Consider the following 23,941-nt stretch of genomic DNA (forward strand, 5'->3'; position numbering starts at 1 on the left):
TTTGGAGACTTTTACTTATGAAAAAAAGTAGTAACCCTACCCATCCCCCCATAATTTAAGGTATGTGTAAAAATCCCAATTATTTCCACATGTCGTTTCAATCATGAAATATTATAGACATTTTTGTGACATATTAGATGAGCTTTTCACAGAGGAGGTTTGAATATCTTTAAAAAAATCTAAACTTCATTTCTGTCTAAACATTAAAAAAGTGTAATTATGTGGTTTTGCAGTGGTCCAAACTCATTCCTCACTTACTGTACGCAAATTACTCACCACAATAAGTTTACAAGTGCTTTTCACAACCTTCAGAGGCCAGAGGCTGTTATAGTAACCACAACTAGCATGTTAACGTGCACTTCCTGATTATCGAACAATAAAACTCTTTTCAATTGAATGCAGTGGACATATTTTAAGAGCTGCTTATTCTGGGGCAAGTACAAAATAATAAATGGAGACAAAATTTTGGGGAAAAAATGTATTGTATTTTTCCTCTGCATGTGACCCATCCATTATAAAAGTAATTACCATAAAGTATTATCTACTACCTACAAACTACCACAAATGTAAAAGAAATATAAACTTCATTGCTGGTAATTAAACATTAAACAGGTATTATTATTTACAATGTTGCCCTAAACATTTCTATTCATGTTTTAAGCCAGTAAAAATCAGGTATAGTTGAAACCAGAAGTTTATATACACTATATAAAAAGACACATATACTTTTTTGGTTCACTGTCTGACACAAAATCAGACAAAACTTATTTTAGGTCATTTAGGATTAGCAAAATTATTTCTATAAGGATTTTTTTTTAGACAATTTAGATTTTTTTTAAACTTTCTTTCAGAATTTGGTACCATTACCTTTAAACTGTATGACTATGATCAACCTTCCACAATCTTCTCACAATAGTTGGCAAGAATTTTGACCCATTCCTCCTGACAGAGCTGGTGTAACTGAGCCAAGTTTATAGGCCGCCTTGCTCGCACATGCCTTTTCAGGTCTGCCCATAAATTTTCAAAAGGATTGAGATCAGGGCTTTGTAATGACCACTCCAACTTTGTAACCAGTTTGGCAGTATATTTCAGGTCATTGTCTATTTGGAAGACACATTTGCGCCCAAGCTTTAACTTTCTGGCTGATGTCTTGAGATGTTGCTTCAGTATTTCCACATACTGTTCTTTCTTCATGATGTCATCTATTTTAACAACCCCACAACATGATGCTGTCACCCCTGTATGTCACAGTTTGGATGGTGTTCTCAGGCTTGCAAGCTTCCCCCTTTTTCCTCCAAATGAAACAATGCTCATTGTGGCCAAACAGTTTCATTTTTGTTTTGTCAGTCTCTAAAAATTAAGATCTTTGTCCCTGTGTGCATTTATAAACTGTAATGCCTTTCAGCTCATGTCAGTACAGCACTCGTTTCACCGTGGCACACTCTTACCAGCTTCAGCAGCATCTTCACAAGATCTTTTACTTTGGTTCTTGGGTTGATCTGCACATTTCAGACCAAAGCAGGTTCATCTCTGGGACACAGAACCCATCTCCTTCCTGAGCGGTATGATGGCTGGACTTGTGTATTATTGTTTGAACAGATGAACGTGGCACCTTCAGGCACCTGGAAATTGAACCCCAGGATGAACCATGTTTGTGCAAGTCCACAGTTCTCGTCCTGATGTCTTGGCTGATTCCTTTTGACTCTCTCATGATGTTGCACAAAGAAGCAGTGTGTTTCAGGCGTGCCTTCAAATACATCCACAGGTGTGTCTCTAATTAACTCAGATGTTGTCAATAAACCTATCAGAAGCTTCCAAAGACATGACATCATCATCTGGGTTTTCTCAAATTGTTTAAATGCATAGTAAAGTTTCGTCTGATTTCATGTCAGACAAAAAAGCATATGTGTCTTTTTATATAGTGTATGTGAACTTCTGGTTTCAACTGTACATGTTAACACAAGAGACAAGTCTTGGCTGTAGTGTGTCACCTTAGATACAGCCAACTTTACATAAAAAGTGTTGAATCTTCTGCTTTGTACACTCTGATTTCCCCATGGCTCTAATGTAATAAACACCAGAAGCACATACACCATAAAAAGTAGCACAACTGAAACATCTGGCGTGGACACACTGCAGTTCATAATCCTATTTGAACATGGCAGATCTACTTTCCGCTCACCTCACTCTCGCCTGTCACAATATTAGCCTTCGCTGTGATTTCAGCCGCGGCTCTGTGGGAGTGGGTGGCCTTTACGGCTCACTCGGACAGTTTGATGCTGAGGCGATAGTTTGAATGTCACTTTGCTGAAATAAAACAGCAGTAGCGGTCAGCTCCACTTGTGTGACAGTGATGTATGCCCACTGTTAATCTTTGTAAAAAAGGGTTTATGAAGTTAAACAGCAGGTCTGGAGATAAGAGATGAGAAGTAATGGCTTTCACTTTACTCTAAAAACTTTGTGTAAGACGTAAAGTGAACCCATGGAGTTTAAAATATTGGATAATTGGAGCAAATGTTAGTTCAGAGAAAAAAAAGCCTTTGGTTATACTGTTACACAAATACTTCTTTAGCTTTTTTACAGTATCCATGGGTCCAAAATGAACAAAATACAACCACGCCATAGCGATTAATAATTATATGTTTTCAACGGGATAAGTCCTCAGAATAGTGCATATAACAGGAGTAGGATGTGTAGATACTAGTGTTAGTGTCGCTAAACAAAAATTTCAAACTCAATTTCAATAAACTGACACAGGCTCGATACTCAATACCAATTTCGATACCACAATTTTTTTAGACGATGTACTTTTCACAAAATAACAGTACTTTCTTTATGTTTTCTACTAGTTTTGATTCTAAAACCGGACAGGCCAGATTCCATATTTATGTGATCAATACTTCAAATGAATATCTAGTTTTGATAGTAGTTTTAGCATTGTTTATTCTCTATTTTTCAACATTTTGACAGCCTCCCTTATACAGAGGCAGATTCATAAAGTCTTGTACGTCAAAGTGTCTTGCCAAAGGACACAGGGACAGCAGGTCGTAGGACATTTGATTTTGGGTTCCCGATAAAAGCTGGTTGAAAATTCGAGCAATTGTGAGCTACCTGTACACAACAGCCTGTTATCAAAATCAATATTTGTTGTATTGCATTTCTAGATGGAGATTCTTGATAAATACTGTGCTGCTGATGACAGAAACAGGATCTGTGCACAAAAGTACTTGCACCTCTTTTATTGAACTTTTTTTGCATCTCATTTTTCTCATTGTAGAATAATTCGTGGTCATTTCTTTGATCTTCAAAGCATGAGTTATTATAAATATAGATAATGAGAGCACGCTGAAATACTCTCTACTACTTAGAATCTTAAGTAGGTGCATAGAAGTGGGCGGAGACAGGGGGTAGGAGAAAACAGACATTTTCTGTGTCAAGCCTCAATTGTAGGACTATACAGGATTACTTAAACATGCATACATCAATCGAAATACAACTCTGAGTAAGCTAATAATGGACAAGAACCATTAGAACACAGTTAAGAGCATAATATGTCCCATTTAAAAGATAATATTAACACTGTACAATAATTTCTGAATGACAGGAAGTAGCATTCATCTGATCAGTCCCGCTCAGAGCAGGTTAATGAGTTGTCATGTGCCCCCCTGTCAGCTGATTCATCCAATGAGCTTCAGCTGCCACCACGACAGAGCTCTCCCATTCAAACGCACAAATGTTTATTCAGGTAAATGTGTATTTTCTGTTCTGTTTTTTTTTTTTTTTTGAGGCGTGAAAAACAGAACAAGTACATTTTATACATTATTATTATTATTATTATTATTATTATTATTATTATTATTATTATTATTATTATTATTATTATTATTATTATTATTATTATTATTATATATTGCAGAAGTTCAAAGTTGTCCTAACACATTCCTGACATCCTAATTATTCACCGCAATTAATTCCTAAGCACTTTTATCAACTTTGTCAAGCTTTCACAATGAACAACTAGCATGCTAAGGGATACATCATGCTGGTTCAGAGATGATCAAAGACAGCGCGCAATGTTCTTATTTTGAACATAAGAGCTGCTTTTGCAATACGTTTATACTGAGACAAAATGTTTTTAATGTGTTACTTGAGCCTGTTTTATGTATACAGGGAGCCCAATGAGAGCACCAGACAGTTTTGCATGAGCGCCCTGTTTAAAATACAGTACATTACAAAAACAAACAAAACAGATAACTAGATAAATCCATTTAAAACACTAAAAGCAGGAGCAAGTGTGATTATAAATGTTTATCTCCAGATTCTTAAAGTGCATAAGTGGCACCAATGTATGCAGTTTTGCTTGTCCTTGAAATGTATTCATTTCTAGTACGACCAGTTTTTAGACTTAGACAATAATGAGATCTTGCATTAAAAGTTCCTGTATCAAAGTTTAACAAAACAAGTGAGCTATTCAGGCAGTGTATCAAGTAGTCCTTTAAAAATACATTTTATACAGTGCTGTTCTCTTCTGACAGACAGCAACGGCCAAACTACTTTTTCATAGAGTGTGCAGCGATGCTTTTAAATTCATCACCTGTTATGAAAGTGCTGAGTGAGAGAGTGTATCTAAAGGCTTCAAAGCAGAAGCTGAAGTCTGCATGTATTTTATATCTCCACAATTTCCAAAAAGATTATTTACAGCTCCTTTTGTTTTCAAATCTAAGATAAAGTTATTAGTATGGACTACATTGGTGGAATAAAGTTTCAGTTCATATTGGCACTACCAGGAGCAAGCTGTTTTAGTAAAGTCTGCAGTCAAGTCATGGTTCACTTAATTACTTTTTAAAAATCTTTGTCAATAGAACAGCTTTTCTTTCCTTTCTTACGCAGCTGACTGTGAGAATCCTCTTATGTAAGCACCCTTATTTTGTCTTTCTTTTTACATTTGCTCACGTTCATTACTAATTAATTTAAATTTAAGAGCACGGTCAAACGTTACCATATTTAATTACGGCCCTATTGTTTGTTTACACACACGGGCACAGATATGTTACTGCCATAAATAGAACGGTTCCCTATCAGCCCGTGCAGACCAGAGCATGCACAGGCTCTGCACACGGGACATCACAGTTTGTCAGTGAAATTAATTTGCGTCTTTTATGCCTAGAAGCTCTTCAGTTAATCAAATCAGCCAAATCAGTTTGTGTCCTCGTCGCGGACGCAATAAAAAGGCCTGACTGGAAAGGCTTGTTTGTGCCAAATAAATCCAATTATTTTTTTTTAGATGGAGACATATGAAATACAGGAAGTAGAGGGATAAGAACAAAGCAACTGGAGAACCCTTGTGTGACGTCACTGGAGAAGCTTAGCGGCTGCACCTGACGTGACCTGAGCAAGTGATACTGTTCAAATGCTGAATCTTAGTATCTTAAATGTTGCTTTCTACGCAGTTTAAAAAAATATATATATTTAAAGGGCCTATTTTACACTGTTTTCTAATCTATGTTGTAATGTTTCCTCGTCAAAAACATACCTGGAGTTTTGTTTTGTTTCATTCACACGTTTAGCACAAAAACCCTGCATATTTAGGCTAAGTTCTTCTCTCAAATAGAAAACACTCTGTCCCACCTTGTGATGTCATTTGGTTATACAGGAAGTGCTCCACTCCATGCACCTTCACTAGAATCATTTGGATGATTACAACATTGGAATTGCCTGTCTCTACTAAACAAAAGGTCAAAAGTACCTTGTTAATTTGAAAACTACAGCTTCAACAGAGCATTTTGAGCTTTAGGGATCCAAACAGAATAATAATAATAAAGGAATACTCAAACATGTGTGAATGAAACAAAACAAAACACAACTCCAGATATGTAACAACATTATAACATGTCTAAAAGCTCATAAGAATCTGTAATATAGCACACTTTTTTTTAGCTTTCTACCATTTTATAACATTGTTCGCTCATCAAAAACATGCCTGAAGAGGTTTTATATGTCATCCTTGCATGTTTGAGTAATTTTGCGATATCTCCAGGGCCCTATTAGAGCACCGCCCCCCATAGAAGTAAAATACCCGTTCCTTAACATTAGAAAATCGAGCAGGGAGTAAAGGCAGTGGGCAGGCCGACTTAGCTGGATGGTTCACAAGAAGCAGGACAACACCAGGAGCAGCAGCGAGACAAAGGACCGGGACAGACGAGGAGCAGCGGGTAAGTACAGGTATTTCCAAACAGCAAGGTAAGCATACAAGAATATCAGAACTCAGACAGTACTCCCGAACAAGACGCAATAATCTGGTAGAGTGGTGGGGAGTAGACCAGGCTGAAGGGGGACACCTGAAATTGAATGAATGTAAGATGGATCCTTTTAAAGCCATACTGTGTAACATTCAAAGCAACGCAGGTACCAGACACCACACCCAAAAAAGTAAGTGTTACAAAAGTACAAGTTATGCAGGATTTTTCAATGCAGCCATCCTTTATGTGTCATATTGGTTGTCTTGCTCAGGGACAGCATTTTTTTGTGGTGCATGATTGTCTAACTTGACCGCTGGATCTCATTGTTAGTTTTAGTTCGTTGAAGTTTTTTTGACCTGCAGGCTTGAACAAGAAAGATTTTTAATTGTGAGATTGGGGTGAAGAGCAGGGAGACATTCAGTATGTTGTTGGAGCAAAGAATCAGTTTTACAACGCTGAGGCTGACAAAGCTTGGGATATGAGCCATAACCTAGACCAATAGCCTATCATCCCATATCCCATAAAAAATGACTTTTAGAGCTTTTAACCAAGTAATTGTTGTTCCCCCTTCTCATTTACCCTCTCGATGTTGTTTTTGGAGTGATTTGTACACGTTTTTCACCACCACTGGCATACGCCCACTGCTCTGAGTTATGGGGCTTGGCTTGGGCACACCACGTCCAGCGCTTCGCCTGTTATTTACTTATCCATGTGTTTCGTTACATATACAAAAATGCTGCTGTTGGTCCCATCTCCTGAGTGGTGGACCAGTTCACTGCTTCCCCTGGACTGGCTCAGGGTCCCTGTCCAGTGATTGGTGCATCGCTCTCCCACGCCACCAATCCTCTACCTGACAGTGCCACCTGTAATAAAATTGCCACACTCCTGCCCGTCAGAGCAGCTCGGTCATATAGAACAACTCGCTGTCGTTTGATGTGTTGCATTGCTAGTTGCTAATGTTAAACTTGTGTGTTTCTGTGTTTTGAGATGCTAGAGGTCGCTAACGCTTTTGTAATTTATTCTGCATCAGTTTTGAACTTGTTTGAGCCACCTTTTGTTGTTATTTAGTTTTTACTATGCACTTCTAATTGTATTATCACTTATATAGATTACATTTATTTTATAATTAAAAGTATTATAGTATAGTATAGTATTATAGTATTATAATTCTTTCATCCCTAAGAACAGTTTGTAACACTCTGTACGTCATTCTTCAATTTTATTTTCTGAATATACATAGGATTCAGCAGCGTTGCATAGTCATTTTGGTACAAAAAACAAAAAAAAATCTGCTACTCATTAGTGTGATTTGCAGGGATCCATAGGAGGTGCCAACAGCTACACTGCTCTTCTTGTGATGACATTTACGGTGACGTCAGCTCCCACAGACTTGGTTCTTTTATTAAGTCGTTCTAGATGAATATTGCAATTTATAACGTGTGAATTATAACATAATGACCCCAGCAGACACATGCACAGTAGGTCTTCTTTAACAATAGTTTGGGTTTTGGGACAAATACTTTGCTACACACCAGTTTTTAGATCTACAGCTGAGACGTCTTTTGATTATGCGTTTTCTGGAATGAGAAGCCTGGCAAACTGCACTAAAAAGTATTATATTTCTCTTCAATCCAATTCCATAAGCCTTAATGTGCTCTCAAAATGCTATTTTACTGTGCAACCTTGTAAAGTGGAGCAGATATGCAGCGGCCATATCTGCTCCGGCGTTCCCAAAAAGGAAAAGCGGCATTACAAAAGCAGCAGACAGGAACGGGCTGGAGGGCAGCACTCCGAATGGATTTACAACATCTGCTGGGTGCACACGACCATGCCACCCCCCATTCAACTAGGCCTGATTAATTATCCCTGACAGCAGAACGAGGCACCCAACAAAGCAAATAGTGCACACAGAACAAAACAAGAATATTGACTACAGGGAAAATACCACTGTGGGAATTTGGATGCTCAGTGTAGGATCTGTATATTCTGTCTTGGAGCTAGTAACAGAGAAAACAACTCAACTCTTCACACCTCACCAAGAAAATCCAGCCATAACTCAAACTAGTTCAAACGATCAAAGTTCAGACAAAGTTCAAATCTGCAGGTGCTTTGATGTTGCATTGCTAATATGATTTTTACCCATGGAAATATATTAGGCTTTTTTATCCTTGGTAAACAAAATGTGAATGAGTAGATAAAGCTAGTTTGTATGTGATCTTTTTTTTAATGTGATGTCTACCTAGCAGTGATGGAAGAAGTACTCAATTTTGTTATGCAAAAGTACAGACACAGGGGCAGAAGTAGTAGAGTAGTAGTAATAGTAGTAGTATTAGTAGAGTTGTTCCACCACTGCTACCTAGGTGCAAATTAGGCTATGAGAAATTGTCTACTTTTTCCAAGTAATAGTGCAGTAGTAGTAGTAGTATTCATGGATTTCATTAGTTATCAGATTAATGCAATGTCATATAAACAGTTACATCTTGTTAAAGTAATCTGATTTCTCTCTGATAGTTCTCACCTGTGCAGGACAAACATTTTGCAGGACAAGACTGAAACTGTTTAAAAACCCATTGTACTTTGTCTTTCAAATGCAACACTGACTCTAAAAACTGATTAACTGATTTTTGTGTGCATGTAAACACACACCAAAATCAGATCCAATTATTATGATTATCTGATTTGTACTGTCCATCTCGATGTACCCAGTGAATCTCCCAACAAATGGCAAATTATACGAAGTCTTTTGTAGCTGCAGTTGTAACATTCTTCAGACGTCTTATTATTCTCAGAGGCAGACGTGACACTGGCCTCTGACTGATGTCACCGCTCTGCTCTCCCTCCTCCCCTCTGCTCCATGCCTTATTCGGCTCTAATTAATTGGATCAAGAAGACGACAGCTCCTCCTCCTCTGTGAGTGAAAAGTGTGAAAGCCGAGCCACAGTGCCCACCGGAGGGATCAGTCCATATTAGGCCCACAGTGATCCTGGAGGTTATACTCTGTGGTAGCACACACTTCCCAGCTGTCTCTGTTAGCACCATTCAGGAAAATATGACAAGCTCTCATAAATCGCCAAATTACTGTCTAAATGAAAACAAAAGTAATTTTCACTCACAGCAGGACTTGCATTATGTTTGCAGTTCTTTTAATACTAAGGAAAGTACTGTATCATCACCAAAGATATCTTGTTAAAAAACTCTTCATAATTTAGAGATATTTATGACAAGTATCAGTGTTTAAATTCTCCGAGATGGTATTTCTTTGCCCAGAATGTTCTGGTATTTCATTAAACTTGACCACCAGGACACTTACCTATAACTAAATACATATAATAGACAAGTTTAATGCCATACTGTGCAACATTCCTGACAAATCAATGAGATAGGCAGGTGAAAAGTGGTGTTTGATTCACCTTTCATAAATATTAAACCCCACAATCTTTTGTATCAGATAACCAGTCATTTTACCTTTTATTATAGTCACCCTGAGACCAGATCAGACTGAGAATGTGCATGGTGAATGGTGAGTTCAAGTCAAGTTTAAGTCACTGCAATGACACATAAATCTCTTTTAAGGTTCAGTAATAACGATCTCTTCAAGAAAAATCCCTGGAGTCAAATGCACAACTCAAGGTTAATAGTATTTACATATGAAGAGTTCATTTGCAAAAACAGATAAAAGTCTCGATTTTAAAGTTTCACAAAACACAGACAGCGCCGCCTTTGCCCACCAACCCCAACCCAAACGGAGCAGCTGCGGTTAAGTGGAGTCTTGACATTATTAATGGCTTGGATCCTGCCATGAGGTGGTTCTGGCCAAACGACCCGCTCATTAACAGACCCAAACTGCCCAAGCATAAGGTCCGGAGGCTGCCACTGTTTTTCCTCCTCTCTCCTTGTTGGATGTAGTTTCTCCTAGAGCACACAAGCACAAACTCTCCTAGTGGCGCATCCTAATGAGACTAAATGCGATCCAGCCTCCGTCGTTACCATTACAATGTGCGCCAAAAGAACTGAGCTGGCAAGAAGTGGATTAAGTCTTTAAAGGAGACTTGCTTTACTGTGAGATTACCTGTCGCTTTTCTCCTCATACTATGTGGGTTACACCTGTCAGTCTTTTGGTACAATATGAGCCAGGTGTTATTGAAAGGTCAATCCACAGCTGATTCTGTAATAGCGAAGGCCTGGAAATGGTTAGATTGAAGCTAAAAATGTACCATGCGTTTGAAAGGTGAGCTATCTTGTTACAATTAAAGGGTGTCAGACAGAACATAGCATTGTACCATTAGATTCTATCATTCTTATTTTTTCAGCATATAGAGGCAATAATTCACCCATGTCAACTATCCACGGGGTTCAAAGTGGTGAATAAATAGCACAGTCGCCATAGCAATTAACAATTCAAAGCAAAACATTCTGTCATATGAATGGTCAAAAGTTTTCAAAATGTATAAACACAAAGCTGAAAACCAAAAGTGATCCATGGGGCCAGTAAGGTTCTATTATAAGATTTTTCTTAGCCAACCTAAAAGGGCTTCTCTATTTTTAGTTGTAGGTCTTGAGGGATAAATCAATTTAGATTTTCCATTTCACCACCAACAAATGCTTAGGCCCCTATGTGTCCTTTGACAAGCTTGCGTCTATGGGTGGAAGTCATGGTAACGCCATTGATATATATATAGAGTGAGAGAGAGAGAAAGAGAGAGAGCGAGAGAAAAGAGAGAGAAGAGAAGAGAGAAGAGAGGGAGAGACCCTTATGACTCTGGGGTGAGGTGCTAATAATCACAGAGCCACTCTGTACTTTGAAAGTTCAGATTTACAACTAAAAATTGTCCTCCCCGCTCACCCTGACTGACACCATCTTCACCACCTTTCTCTTCCTCGGCCCTACCATCACTCAGGACTTCAAGTGGGAGCCCACTATCAACTCTGTCATCAAGAAAGCCCAGCAGAAGATGTATTTCCCAAAGAAGCTGAGTAGAGCCAAGCTGCCAGCCCAGATGATGGTGCATCATGGTGTGGTACATCGGGGCCACTGCCAGGGACAGACACAGACTGGAGCAGAACATTGTGTGCTCTGCTGAGAATGTGATCAGCTGCAGCCTCTCATTTCTCCAGGACCTGTATGTCTCCAGGATTCTGGGGTGAGGATGGTAGTTGACCCTTCTTACCTATTGGAGACACTCCCCTCAGGCAGGAGGCTGTGGTTCATTCGGACCAGAACCTCTCACAACAAGAACAGTTTCTTCCCCTCTGCCATCGGACTCATGGACACTCATGAACACACTATAACATCTGTCACTCTATAACACCTGTCACTCTATAACACCTGTCACTCTATAATACCTGTCACTTTATAACACCTGTCATTTTATAACACCAATAACTGTCATTTTAAACAAATTTAATTAACCTACTTGTGCTGAGAGTTTTTATACTGTTGTATATTTTTGTATTTGTATATCAAAAGTCCATTTTTTTTTTTTACCATATTTTAATGTATGCCCTTATTTGCTATTTTATTTTAGTATAGTTTATATGATTATTCTTTTTTTTTTAAATGTTGCACCATAATGCTGAAGCAAGTTCATACTTTGTGAATTTTGTTCACTGACATTGGCAATAAAACTTATTCTGATTCTAATCTGCTCAATATCCCTCTTGACTTTTACCCATTATGGACACTTACACAGAACCATGTCTTAAATAAGGTATATGCATTTCTTACATAACAATACTTGCAAGAATCCATTTGCAATTGAACTAGCCTTTATACCATGTATGTCATTTGCGATTCTTTGGTGCTGGAGGTAATAAGTGGTCGCTTTCTCAATAGAGATTTCAAAAATGACATGGACATCAAGTAGGGCCTACATATCAAAGGTTATTTTGATTTTTTTCTGATAATGATACACCTTGATGAGATTAAAGTGTCCTTGGTGTTCAAGACTCTGGTGGAGTGTATGCTATTGGCTTGTCACCATGGAGATGCTATTTGTTTGGAATGATCCACTGTATGGCATTAAAGACATGTAATTACATTTATGTTAAATAGCAAATATATAAGTTTGATGTTGTACTCTGGATCACTTCTGGCAGGTCAATAACAGACAGGTACACAGCCATTATGTTACTGTTCTATAACTGTAACCTAGCAACCATAATGTAAACAACCATAAAGTAATAACAAGGGCCAAAACTTGTAATTTATTTTCATTAGTTTAATCATAACTGCAATTTAGACAACATTTTTATATTGTTAAAGGAATGTTTATACAGCCAGAGAAACGTGTTCCTTGCACGTGGATGGAATTTTGAGTGTTGATGACATAGGTAGAGCTATTTCATGTCAAAACTCACTGCTACTTCCTGTATTTTTGTACTTTGTTTCCATCAACTTCCACTTAACTGAGGTTTAAACTATAATAAATATATTCCACAAGTACTATCCCACCGAACCAAGTAATAATTAGAAAAAACAAGAAAACCTGTCATATGTACTTTACGTTGTTGACTTGCTCGCATGAGATAAAAGGACATTCCGCCAATAGGTGTTCTGCAATCCAACCCTCATCACTGTCATTTGGAGTGGGGTTTAGAAAACACGAAAACGTTTATAAAGCAGCTGTCTAAAAGGGGAGATTATTATTTCTGAGATCTTTCAAGTACTACGTGGGCGTCTCTGTAAACAGCCCATCCCATCCAAATATTGACTCGCATTGCCGTAGTGTGTCCTTATGAGACCACTTGATACCGGTGCCTGTAGGGGTCTCGAAGCACTTTTCTCAAAGGTCTTTTTGTTCAAAGCCGAGGTTGTGTTAGGCCTCCCTTTATGTCTTTTCAGGTGGTGTGCATTTTGAGAAAGAAAGAACTAAGAAACGAGTGAATTTTGATCACGCAAAACCTTCTTGACAGCAAAAAGGCTCTGAAAGGAATTCCAACCCAGTAATGTTCCTGTCGGAGAATTTGAAAAAGTAAAAGTTGTCTGAATGGTATGAAAACTTAAATGCACTTTTATATTCCCCATCACCTCATCTCAATATGTAGTCAGTTACAAGAAGATGTGTGTTGAGATCGGGCTTAAAGTGCATATGACAGGTCCTCATGGTTTTCTAATTATGACTTGGTTTGTTGGGATAGTACCTGTGGTAAATATTTATCATAGTTTTACAACAGTTAAGTGGCAGTTTGTGAGAAAGTACAAGAATACAGGAAACAGAGTTGAGTTGTAAAATGGTATGCGTCAACCTATGTTGCCAACACGGAAAACGCAGGAAGAATTGATGCACAAGGAAGGTGAAATAAAGGTGTTGTTATTTATTAGTTACCATAATAGCACAGTTTGTACAAATACTGGCCCTTACTAACTTGTTAGGAAAAGTTATCGAATGACCTCTACACATGTAACATCTGCTAACCATGACAAAACCAGGAAGTAAAAACACAAACTAAAACTATATATGGAGCCCAACACTGACCACCCACCCCGCGGTTCCAGGACACAATTTCCCATTCATTTTTCTCATAGACTTTGGAAAAAATAAAAATAAATAAGTTTTGCTTGTGGATAATCAGATACATAGTAACTAATGGCCACAAGTCCCATCATTTTATTTAAAACCTGTTTCTGAAACTTAAACCGCAAAGTTATTAAAACATTTAGCAGAATCTTGCATTATAAACTGCCTTTTTTTAAAAACATGTTCTGGATATTAGTTACTATGTCGCTGGTTTGCCTCTGCGATGCTTTTGAACTCTTAATATTAATTTTTTGAAACGTCTATGGGAAAAATAAGTGGAAAATTTACTTCTGGAACCTGTGCAGACTGTCACCGTTGAACTTCATATAGGCAGGATGTTTAGTAAACTCCTAAATATAGATAAGTTGACTATGTTTTAGTCGAGATAGAAGTCTAACCTGTCTTATACACTTGAAACAGTAACTGTGACTTTGTAAAATTAATTGCGACAAAGTGATGTTATATGGTTAGTGAAGTCAAACTGAAGACAGGAGAAAAAGTAATCATTTTGTGCACAGTGGTGTTTTGTTCTGCAAACTGTGACAGGAAATGTAATGGGTTTGTTTGCTTGTTATAATGGATAGTTGTCTCACTGAGAGTTTTTGATTTCATAAAAAAGATTTCAAGGAAGATGTTGGCGTATAATACAACACAGTTTCTGACACTTCTACTGACCAATTAGAATGACAATCATGTCTAACCTACATTGGTGTCAGATCCAATGCAACGTTAAACTAATATTGAACCCAGGAATAAGCTGAATCATATACTGTGCAAACCTGATTACAACACGGCCAGAAAGGCAAACGTAACAAGAACCAGGACGTTTAAATGTTGAAATTAAGTTACGATTTAACACATATATAACACATAAGTCACAATAACAACTGAGAGGCAAAAACAGACCAAAGCAAGAGACAAAAACAGACCCAAGCAAGAGACAAAAACAGACAAAAGCAAGAGACACTGGAGTCAAACACATCTCATCTGGATCTAAACAAAACCTAACATTTGCTCAAACCAGGACTAAGCCATGACAGGTCTAACCCAGGATTATAACATCAGCTTAATAAGCCCACAAGATGAATTTTTACAATATTTCTAGAATCCATCTGGCCTGGTTCCCATTGTTGCTGTTGGGCCCAGGGCACCAAATGGTTCAGACCAATCACAGGCCAACACTGTGGTTTGGGCAGAAGCCAAAGGTGAAGCTCCAAAACGAACCAAAACAAACATGACAACGCCGATGTACTCTGGCCTGTTTTAGTGAAAATACAGACTATTGTGTTTGTGAAAAACATCCAGAGGGAAGCACGTTGTACATTTGTGGATGGGAAAGATGTCTGTATTTTCTCCCAACTGCCTTTAACAAACGTTTGATTTCATAATGTTCTGCTTTTTTCCTATCGCTGTCAGTGAGAGCTATCCCAGATTGATGTGTAGAATTTAATTTCGAAGTGCTGTACACGTATGAATTTGGCATCAACCAGTTATGAAATAAAAGTCAATATCTGCTAAAGGTGTCATGCGAACTTTTAGTTTTGTTGGAATCTTGTTACCTCATTAAAAACATACCTGGAGTTGTGTTTTGTTTCATTCACACATCTGAGTAATCCTTTATTATTATTATTACTACTAGTCTGTCTACATCTCCAAATCTCAAAATGCTCTGTTCCACCTTTTGATGTCATGAAGCTGTAGTTTTCAAGTAAACAGCTTTTACCTTTAGTTCAGTAGACTCTGGCAATCCTAGGGCTGAAATGGTCCAAATGATTCTAATAAAAGTGTATGTAGTTTAAAACACAAACACATCACAAAGTGGAACCGTGTTTTCTGTTTGAGAGGAGAACACAGCTTAAATATACAGGATTTGTGCGTTAAACATGTATGAATGAAACAAAACAACATTATAACATAGATCAGAGAATAGCCTAATATGGGCCCTTTAAACTTGAAATTAACTACCACTTGAGTAAACCTGCCCACCCCCAGTGTCCGTGCACCACAGTTTGAGAGCCTCAGTGTTACAGCTCAGTAGAGTAACAGCCCTGACCCCAGACAATGACTGTGTACATTATTTGCAGTGATACTTCTGCTCACCCGTCGGGTTACACTCTTCCTTGCTTGTGTAGCGTTAGATGGCGTCAGACTAAAGCTTATGTTCCTGTTTGATCTCTAGCCGTTCATATTGTCCCTGCCATCCTCCTCTGACCTTTCATCTGAGACTTTAAAACAATCTCAGAGCAGTGGAGACGACATGCGAGCCAAACCAGAGCTCAGCGGTGGGCCCTTGGGTGCTCACTGATTGACGGAGTCTGGAGAGGAGAAGTCTTCCTCAATAGGTTAACATCTGGTCACGCTGACCCACAACTCAGTTTGTGAAAAGTACTCGTCATCCTAGAGTTTCAGTCTTCTTGGAATATTTTGAATTTGGAGTCCCCTGTGAACTTGTGTTTACATTACACCATTTCTGCAGCTGAATATCCGTTTAATGATATTAAATGGAGAAGATGTTTCAGTGTATGCTTTCATAGACCTTTTTTGGTTAGTTTGCTGTGGAGATTGCTATACCACATGGATATTAATGGATTACTTAAATGCATGAATTGAACAAAACACAACACCCAGTATGAGAAAGCTCATAGCCAAGATGTTATGCAAAGTTATATGTCACTATATCCTCCGTCTCACACTTGGAAGTATAATAAAATTTGGAAGGGGAAACCAAGATGGCGTCGTATTGTTTTCAGTGCCCTGTGCTCATTGGCGCATGGCCCCAAAAATAATTTTGTCTTCCGCATAACTTCCTCAATACGGGCTAGCGCCTCCCACCACATCAGAATCAGAGCGATAGCTGCTAGAGTGGAGTAGGTGTGGGATCAGAGCAGGGCTAGGATAAATCTTACAAAGTTACCTTTTTGGCACTTTGAAGATTTAACATTTTAAACTAACTGCAGTACTTATGGAGCGGCCACTAGTCGATCTCACCCCGGGACAGAGGGGGAATGTCTTATCCAATAAATCCATGGTCTCACAGTTAACAGTCACTTTTATTAAAATCAGAAAACATAAAATCAACAACCTATTAAAATTCTAATGAATTAAAATAAAGACTACCGAATTAATTTTATATGTACACTACTTCAGTTTGTAATGTTGTTTTGATATTTATTATACCTCAAAATTAGCATTAGCGTTAGCATTGACACACAAACATCCCTCTTTCTAAACACAGAAGTGTGAATTATTTATTTTATTTGTGTAGGTTTTATCAGGTTGTCAGTGACATCCACCCACAGCTCTCTGTCCGCTGTCTTATGTTCAAATATTTATTAATTTAAGCGTGAATCAACAAAAACCTCATAGAAATACAAATGGACAGGAAGTAGTGACGCTAACAGTGAGGTTGCCTGGAGCTGTTGTGCACAGTGACCCATGTGACTGACCACCTTTATTAAAGTTTATGAATGAGATTAGATAAAATATTTAAAAAAATCTAAACTTAATATTTAGGTTTTCTTTTTTTAAATATAGATGGAACTAAAATTACCAATTATTTTACAATTCTTACATGTATTGTTATGGCGATTAACAATACATTTTGACATTCCCAGTGTTGATACACATACTAGATAATTTGAGGTATATCACCAGAGTTTGAAAAAAATGACCAAAGTACAACAATTAGACATGACTGAAAGTTTGATTAACTATAATAAAATAATACGACAGGGATTTATAACCTTTCATTGGATACTTTGAATGTCATTTCTATAACAGAGTTGCAACGCTCATAAAAGGTCTAAATCTGATCTGAGACAACATGTGGAACTAGTCCAATCTGATTTGTACAAACGCACTTCCCTGTCAGTAGTTCTGCAGGCGCTGTTGTACAAAATGTAGATAAAAGTCAGTGAAATATAGCAGCAGCAGCATGGATGTCGATGTGACTGTAATGTTTAAAGGCACTGATTACAGTTCATGGAGCCGTAGAGACACGGGCAGAATGAGATGTGAGGCGCTGATGCTGCACAGGCCAGATGGGACATTTAAATACAGACTGCACTGTTTCACATGACTTCTCCTGGATATGACACATGCTCGCCAACATGCACCGGACTCACGCACACAGCATATTGTTAAAGAGGCTACTACTACAATGTAAGGCAAACACGTTGAGGAAAAAGAAAAAGTTGAAAAATTGTGGTTATAGTGAGTTTTAAAGCTGTCTTTTGTTAATTCTGGATTAAGTGGATGTTCTCCAGTCTTTCAGTGGCAGTGAATGTGAAAATGATCAGCTTGGGTCTTTTTAATTGAGAGGTCTGCAGTCATTTCTCTGCCAGTAAAAGCATCTGGTTTGGAAGCGATTTCAGAGTTTGAAGAAAGAGATTAGACTCTTTTGTTTTATAAAATCTTTCTTGTCATGTTCAGGGAATTAAAAGCCATGTTTATTGTTTTTTATAAGACAAAATTAAAATCAAATTGTGGTTGATCAACATGAGGGGACAAAAATAGATTCTCTTCATATCATTTAGTTCTAATATTAATTTTATTTTTAGTACATGTGCATCTGTTGGTGTGCTAGGAAGTGTGATCCTCCCTGGAATAAGGCCTGGCGGAAGCGTAGCCTTCACCCCTGTGGAAAAGAGCAAATGGAGCTACTGTTGAGTCAATATTTCTTTCTGATTTAGACAAAAATGTGTTATACTTTTATTTTCCCAGCTGTGAAAGCTTTGACAGATGGCTTAAAGAAGTATGTGTGCATGTCCTACTCAATGAAGACAAGCTTTGAAACCAGCAGCAAAAGTCCAGGAAGTCTTAACCCATGTGTGACTGACAGCAATGAAAACTGTAGGTACCACATTTTATTAGACAACTTGAATCTGATTGGCAGCTGGCTCATACACTTTTAAAGGACACGTATTATACAAATTTGACTTTTTTGAGCATTTAACCATGTTGTAATATTGTTTCTTCATCAAAAACATATATACACAGTTATACAATGCACATTTTGTTTCCCCAGTTTGTCATGTCACAGGTAGAAACCCTGCAGTTTTAAGTCGATAAATCACTGCTAGACTTGTTTTAAGCATTTCTGCCGTTCATTACTGTATAGCCACATTAACATGTTGGCTGGGCTGTCTTATCCAAGTCCACAAAGTCCTCCATTTGTCCTCTGTACTCTCCTCTGTACTCAGACACAGCTGTCTGTGTCTGAAGTCTGCAGTGGTGAAAAGAAAAGGCACAACATTTTATTTGTAACTCACTATACTCACTACTTTATTTTGACACAAATAGCCACCAAACGTTTCATCAATCATGTCAGAAATCGGGAGAAACAGTATATGATTCCAGACCCAAGCGTCTTATTGACAAAGCATGTGGCTTTGGCTGGTCAGGCAAATTTTTCACCAGTGGAGTACATTTTATTATATGCCATTGCCCTGCAGTGCTTCACAAAATGATTGTTTTAACAGAAAGTCAAACAACAATAATAATGAAAAAGTTCATTTCAAAGTATTTACAGTGGTCCAAATGTGCTGCTCACTTATCTAATGCAAACCGAGCATCCTAATTATTCACCGCGATGTTATAATTTATAAGCTCCTCTCACAACGCTCAGAGGCCAGAGCTGTTAGTCACAACAACTAGCATGCTACTGGAGCACTTTCTGTTTACAATATATCTGTACTGGGGCAAAACAGACTTTACTTAAATACATGTACACTTTAATGGCAAGTAGTTGCTTAAGGTGATGGTTAAGGTGAGGATCAGTTTCCTAGAAATAAGTGTGAGCCAATGTAATATCCCCAAGAGGCATGGAAACCCTACGTGTGTGTGTATTAGAGTGTTTGTGAACAGGTGGGTGATGCTTTACTGGTTGGCTTCTGGCTCAGTGCCCAGAGCTTTAAGACTGTCTGAGCCTGAGGTGGTTGGCAACATCCTTAGGAGCAACATGAGAAGCACTACTCCAGCTCACAGTGTGTCGGCCATGTTTCTCTCCTCTGTAACAAGGTGACGGACAGATTTTCACACAAACTCCAGCCCGGCTTAAGTTCCGTGGGATGCGCTGACGTCTATCAATAAATAATGGTGTTGCTATAGTTCTGTTTTTCCAGCCCTGGCAGTGTTTTGTCAAATTGACGCTTGAGGCAACACACTAGTAGCCACCAATCTCTGCACTATGTTACGTAATATGTTCATGTCAGAGTGTTTTATATTAGGGTCATTTGGAAAGAGCACGCAAACATCTGATAATATATGCAATGTTAATGTGTATGAACGGTCACAATGGAAATAAGTTGTTAAAGATGCACTATGCAGCTTTTCAGGTGGAGAGTCGCTCATTGCTTTGCCTAGAATGTTCCACAGTATGGCATTTATCTTATCTACTTCCACAGAGACAAGCACGTGACCCGGCCAAGTTACAGGTTAACTTTGTCAACATCTGTACTTCAACAAACGCGAGCCATACTGTGGAACATTTGAGGCAAAAGCAATAAAATCACCATGGAGACAACCTGAATAGTTATATAGAGCAACTTTAGCTAAATGTTTTAATAAAATGTGCATTGTAAGTGTACTAATGTTTGAAAAGAATAAATCCTTCTAAGATGACACCTCACATTCTTAGAGTTTTTTTTCCCAACACACTATGGATAGAAGAGCTGATCTGTTCTTAACTAATTATTATTAAGGTTGATTAGTCAAATAAAAATCCCAGAAGCAATTAGACAATCACAAAGGCTGAAGTTTTTAGAAATACCATTATTTCCTCCACAAATAACAAAATATCCAGTCTTATTCTGGAAAAGAAAGAAAAAAAAAAGTTGGGAGCTGTTGAAATGTGACTGAAATGTGATTCTTGTATTAATTTGTCAGTTAATATTTCAATCTTTTTTTTCCCTATTTTTCCGGAGGTGTCAAAAATATCAACCTTGAACAGAATTGCATTATTAAAAAAAATAAAAATTACAAATCTAATCATCATGCTAGTGCTTGTCAGCAAAATCACAAGACAGATATTTTTCCCAAATTGTTCAGCCCTACTTCAGAGCACTTTTATTTCTTCTTCAAAGTAAACAGTACTACACTTTTCCATTCATCGTGTCTTCCAAACACAACCTTAGCTGTGTTATCTATGGTAGTATAAGGTGACTCTTGTGTGGTCTACTCGATGCATCTTTGCGGAACGTGAAATACAAATGGGGTCTCTGGAAAAAAACTCTCACAGACCTGTTCATATTCTGGACTGGAGCGTTTCCTCTTTAGGCCGACTGCAGTGCGGAGGGCCTTCATCCTGCGCTGATAGGATCTCATTGGACTTTAACTAAAAGCCTGTGAATGGCCTCCGTCAGAACAGTTACTGATAAAAAGTGATTAATGGCACAAATTACTCATTCGTCCTTTAGACCTGAGACTGCACTGGCCCAGACTCACGCTCCCATTAAAAGTTAAAATGAAAAACCCAGGCTACAGAAGGACGTATCGCTCGCTCAACCCAGCTATGAAAAACAAGCACAATTCACTTCATTCTCAAAATCACTCATGCATTGTGGCCTAATTTTGTATGTTTTGGTTTTCACACAAAGAAACAGCAGTTTGCGCTTGTAGAGTTACAAATACAAGCAGTCTTTTCTAGCCGTAAATATTATTATTAGCTATAATTGCCATATTTCTAACCACACATGACTCAAATACACACCACATTTATACTTTAATAATAATTTTAGATATTCACCAAAGCAAGAAGCAAAGACCACACTGTAAACAGAACTGGTTTGGGTTTTCATGAAAGCTAAAAACGTATTTTCAGTTCTGTACAATTCAGATATAGAACCTAAGTAACACAGTAATACTCTGTAAAAATTGGACACCACACTAGTTCATAAAGTACTGAAGTGCATTTCCAGGCCTCTCTATATTTAATGTTTCAGAACTGTATTACATGGCAGCTCAAGGCAAGAAGCTTAATAAAAGTGGATTCAATTTGCTCTCCATATGGGCGAGCCATTTACAAACTGTAGAGGATTTTTATTTTTATTTGATCCAATTCAGGTTAGTTGAAAAAAACATTAGGTTATTTCGTGTTGCTTAAATTATATATAAAAGTGCAGTATGTCACTTTTCTGGAAGCAGGTACGTCATTTGCGTGTCTGCATGGAGATGGTATTGCTTTGCATGTGTTAAACTTAACTATCTCCATGCAGAAAAGGAGATGAAGCAATGAGGACAAGTTAGAGTTCAGATCTGTGGAGAGGTGAGCCCACTTACAGTAGGATTGTGTTTTTCATGGAGACAAGCAGGTGGTGTCCCCTCCTACAGGCAAGTTACACAGTGTACCTTTACATAATAAGAGTGCCATCGGAAGCTGAGGTGTGATTTCTACAAGTACACGCTCAAAACATTAGACTACGCACATTTACCTTACATTTTGTCTACATTAAGACAAAGGTGACTTGTACCGCATGCCCATACAAAACCTCCTAGTTTTTGTGACCACAGTGGAGGCGCACTCTGATTCCAGCTGACTTCATTACGCTTGATTCAGGCTTTTATCTGTGCTGAAGTGGTCCATTAGGCACGAGCACGGGGGTAACTGATCGGCTAATCTGCTCCTGATTTATGTGCCAGGGAAATGTGAGGACTTAAGCTAGCATCCACACACATTGATTACTGACATGGTTAATTGGCTAAAGCCACTGGTACTCGGAGACAGGCTTATTGGAAATGTCAAACGAAGCAGCTCATTTGCATTGCTGATGTATGGCGTCTGTCCCGGGCAAAGGCCTGGGAACTCTGCTTCCAATTTGCAGCTGACCATCTGGACTAGTGGACACTGGCTAAAGAAGGAAGACACTGCACTTTTCTATTTGCAGGTTTAGGTAACGCTAAGATTTCAGGGTGAATACTAAAAAGGAACTTATTTGTGGGTTGTAATTGATTGAAAACATTTGGCTATGTGAATGCTATTTTGCGGTGGATTTACCTACACTATGTGCAGATGAAAGCAGCATGAAATTGAACATTTGTAAGTTATGATTTGAGAGTTGAAATAATAAGATTCACTTGGCTTGTCTGCAGGTTTTTGCTATGGAATGTATTTTTAAGAATAAATTGCATGTAGGGATGACATGCTCAAGTTTTTGTTTCAGAATATTTTGACAGTTTTTGCAGAGTTTGCTTCTTATATTTGGATAACACGAGAGCCTTATTTAATGTATTAAATATATAGAATCGACCTTTCAGAACTGTTTCAACACTTATAATGTAACAATGTACTATGTCTTACTCAATGGCTCATGAGAAAGATTTAGATTTTTTTTTAAAGTGAAAAGCTGTGCTGCATAAGGATATTATACTTAAAGGTTTAGACAGATTTTTTTTTTTTTTTTTTTTTTACATTTGTTGTACTTGTTACTAATGTGTTATGAATTAAAAACAGTGAATGTGTGTGTGTGTGTGTCGTGAATTAAACCAGTCTCATTGATTAGGTTTGTGCTCCTTGCTAAAGGTTCTAACAAGTATTGAAGAAGTCAAAGCCATCATGAACACGTTTTGTCTCTCAAATCAATTCACAATCCTGCTTTGGCTAATATGTACATAGATCCAATCAACAGAACAGTGAAAAGGCTAATGCATTGTGATTTAGAGTTGACATGTGCTACAAAGTATGGAGTCTGACTATACTCTTCATCAAAATATGTTATTTTCTGAATGTTTTAGAAACTATGCCTCTTCATTCAGAGGCTCAACAAAGCTTCTCATAGCACAACACTGACTTTTTTGAGCTTGTAACCATGTTATTTTGTTGTTCTGTTATAAAAAAAACAAAAAACCTGAAACTAGACTTTTTTATTTTGCTTCATTCACACTTGTTTCATGAATTTAGTTGTTTTCTCTGAGTTCTCACATGTCACAGCTAAAAATCCAGACACAGTTTTTATGTCAAACCATCAACAGACTCGTACTGCAGTTCATAACGACCGCGTAGCTCTATTAACATACACTGCCTGGCCAAAAAAAAGTCGCCACCAAAAAAAAAAAAAAGTCTACACTCTAATATTTTGTTGGACCACCTTTAGCTTTGATTACGACACACATTTGTTGTGGCATTGTTTCAATTTCGCTTCTGCAATGTCACAAGATTTATTTCCATCCAGTGTTGGATAAATTTTTCAC

At 37.9% G+C, this 23,941-nt stretch overlaps 1 protein-coding gene across 1 annotated transcript in view; it reads left to right on the forward strand.

Moving 5' to 3' along the window:
- Window positions 1–23,941, forward strand: part of gfra4b (GDNF family receptor alpha 4b) — a 44,978-nt gene that overhangs the window by 6,644 nt on the left and 14,393 nt on the right. The window lies entirely within an intron of this gene.

Source organism: Periophthalmus magnuspinnatus, chromosome 10 (genome assembly GCF_009829125.3).
Source record: "Periophthalmus magnuspinnatus isolate fPerMag1 chromosome 10, fPerMag1.2.pri, whole genome shotgun sequence".
Classification (NCBI taxonomy): domain Eukaryota; kingdom Metazoa; phylum Chordata; class Actinopteri; order Gobiiformes; family Gobiidae; genus Periophthalmus; species Periophthalmus magnuspinnatus.